Source organism: Salvelinus fontinalis, chromosome 35 (assembly GCF_029448725.1).
Source record: "Salvelinus fontinalis isolate EN_2023a chromosome 35, ASM2944872v1, whole genome shotgun sequence".
NCBI classification, from domain to species: domain Eukaryota; kingdom Metazoa; phylum Chordata; class Actinopteri; order Salmoniformes; family Salmonidae; genus Salvelinus; species Salvelinus fontinalis.
Window position 1 is genome coordinate 29,718,393 of NC_074699.1, and position 3,261 is coordinate 29,721,653.

Sequence of the window (3,261 nt, forward strand, 5' to 3'; positions counted from 1 at the left end):
TCTACTCCAGTCCTCTCTTTATACCAGTCATCTCTCTCTACCCCAGTCCTCTCTTTAAACCCCAGTCCTCTCTCTCTACCCCAGTCCTCTCTTTATACCCCAGTCCTCTCTTTAAACTCCAGTCATCTCTCTCTACCCCAGTCCTCTATTTATACCCCAGTCCTCTCATTAAACCCCATCCCTCTCTCGCTCTCTACCCCAGCCCTATCTCTCTACACCAGTCCTCGCGCTCTCTAACCCAGCCCTCTCCCTCTCTACCCCAGCCCTCTCTCTACCCCAGTCCTCTCTCACTCTCTACCGCAGTCCTCTCTCGCTCTCTACCCCAGCCCTCTCGCTCTCTCTACCCCAGTCCTCTCTCTTTATACCCCAGCCCACTCTCTCTACCCCAGCCCTCTCTCTCTACCCCAGTCCTCTCGCTTTCTACCCCAGCCCTCTCTTTATGCCCCAGCCCTCTCTCTTTATGCCCCAGCCTTCTCTCTTTATGCCCCAGCCCTCTCTCTCTCTACCCCAGTCCTCTCTCTCTACCCCAGTCCTCTCTCTCTACCCCAGCCCTCTCTCTCTCTACCCCAGTCTTCACTTTATACCACAGTAATCTCTCTCTACCCCAGCCCTCTCTTTATACTCCAGTCCTCTCTTTATACCACAGTCATTTCTCTCTACCCGTCCTCTCTCTCTACCCCAGCCCTCTGTCTCTCTACCCCAGCCCTCTCTCTCTCTACCCCAGCCCTCTCTCTCTACTCCAGTCCTCTCTTTATACCAGTCATCTCTCTCTACCCCAGTCCTCTCTTTAAACCCCAGTCCTCTCTCTCTACCCCAGTCCTCTCTTTATACCCCAGTCCTCTCTTTAAACTCCAGTCATCTCTCTCTACCCCAGTCCTCTATTTATACCCCAGTCCTCTCATTAAACCCCATCCCTCTCTCGCTCTCTACCCCAGCCCTATCTCTCTACACCAGTCCTCGCGCTCTCTAACCCAGCCCTCTCCCTCTCTACCCCAGCCCTCTCTCTACCCCAGTCCTCTCTCACTCTCTACCGCAGTCCTCTCTCGCTCTCTACCCCAGCCCTCTCGCTCTCTCTACCCCAGTCCTCTCTCGCTCTCTACCCCAGCCCTCTCTCTATCCCAGTCCTCTCTCTACCCCAGCCCTCTCTATCTCTCTACCCCAGCCCTCTCTCTACCCCAGCCCTCTCTCTACCCCAGTATTCTCTCTATCTCTCTCTATACCAGTCCTCTCTCTACCCCATCCCTCTCTCTATCTCTCTCTATCCCAGTGTTCTCTCCATCTCTCTCTACCCCAGCCCTCTCTCTACTCCAGTCCTCTCTCTATCTACCCCAGTCCTCTCTCTCTACCCCAGTCCTCTCTCTCTACCCCAGCCCTCTCTCTCTCTACCCCAGTCTTCACTTTATACCACAGTAATCTCTCTCTACCCCAGCCCTCTCTTTATACTCCAGTCCTCTCTTTATACCACAGTCATTTCTCTCTACCCGTCCTCTCTCTCTACCCCAGCCCTCTATCTCTCTACCCCAGCCCCCTCTCTCTCTACCCCAGCCCTCTCTCTCTACCCCAGTCCTCTCTTTATACCAGTCATCTCTCTCTACCCCAGTCCTCTCTTTAAACCCCAGTCCTCTCTCTCTACCCCAGTCCTCTCTTTATACCCCAGTCCTCTCTTTAAACTCCAGTCATCTCTCTCTACCCCAGTCCTCTATTTATACCCCAGTCCTCTCATTAAACCCCATCCCTCTCTCGCTCTCTACCCCAGCCCTATCTCTCTACCCCAGTCCTCGCGCTCTCTAACCCAGCCCTCTCCCTCTCTACCCCAGCCCTCTCTCTACCCCAGTCCTCTCTCACTCTCTACCGCAGTCCTCTCTCGCTCTCTACCCCAGCCCTCTCGCTCTCTCTACCCCAGTCCTCTCTCGCTCTCTACCCCAGCCCTCTCTCTATCCCAGTCCTCTCTCTACCCCAGCCCTCTCTATCTCTCTACCCCAGCCCTCTCTCTACCCCAGCCCTCTCTCTACCCCAGTATTCTCTCTATCTCTCTCTATACCAGTCCTCTCTCTACCCCATCCCTCTCTCTATCTCTCTCTATCCCAGTGTTCTCTCCATCTCTCTCTACCCCAGCCCTCTCTCTACTCCAGTCCTCTCTCTATCTCAGTATTCTCTCTCTCTCTCTCTCTCTCTCTCTCTCTCTCTCTCTCTCTCTCTCTCTCTCTCTCTCTCTCCTCTCTCTCTCTCTCTCTCTCTCTCTCCTCTCCTCTTCTACCCCCTCCTCTCTCTTCATCTCCCAGTCATCTCTCTGTCTCTCTCTATCCCAGTCCTCTCTCTACCCCAGTCCTCTCTCTACCACAGTCCTCTCTCTACCCCGGTCCTCTCTCTACCCCAGCCCTCTCTCTTTATACCCCAGCCCTCTCTTTATGCCCCAGCCCTCTCTCTTTATACCCCAGCCCTCTCTTTATGCCCCAGCCCTCTCTCTCTCTACCCCAGCTCTCTCTCTTTATACACCAGCCCTCTCTCTCTACCCCAACTCTCTCTTTCTACCCCATCCCTCTCTCTTTCTACCCCAGCCCTCTCTCTTATACCCCAGCCCTCTCTCTCTACCCCAGCCCTCTCTCTCTTTATACCCCAGCCCACTCTCTCTACCCCAGCCCTCTCTCTCTACCCCAGTCCTCTCGCTTTCTACCCCAGCCCTCTCTTTATGCCCCAGCCCTCTCTCTCTACCCCAGCCCTCTCTCTCTCTACCCCAGCCCTCTCTCTCTACCCCAGTCCTCTCTTTATACCAGTCATCTCTCTCTACCCCAGTCCTCTCTTTAAACCCCAGTCATCTCTCTCTACCCCAGTCCTCTATTTATACCCCAGTCCTCTCATTAAACCCCATCCCTCTCTCGCTCTCTACCCCAGCCCTATCTCTCTACCCCAGTCCTCGCGCTCTCTAACCCAGCCCTCTCCCTCTCTACCCCAGCCCTCTCTCTACCCCAGTCCTCTCTCACTCTCTACCGCAGTCCTCTCTCGCTCTCTACCCCAGCCCTCTCGCTCTCTCTACCCCAGTCCTCTCTCGCTCTCTACCCCAGCCCTCTCTCTATCCCAGTCCTCTCTCTACCCCAGCCCTCTCTATCTCTCTACCCCAGCCCTCTCTCTACCCCAGCCCTCTCTCTACCCCAGTATTCTCTCTATCTCTCTCTATACCAGTCCTCTCTCTACCCCATCCCTCTCTCTATCTCTCTCTATCCCAGTGTTCTCTCCATCTCTCTCTACCCCAGCCCTCTCTCT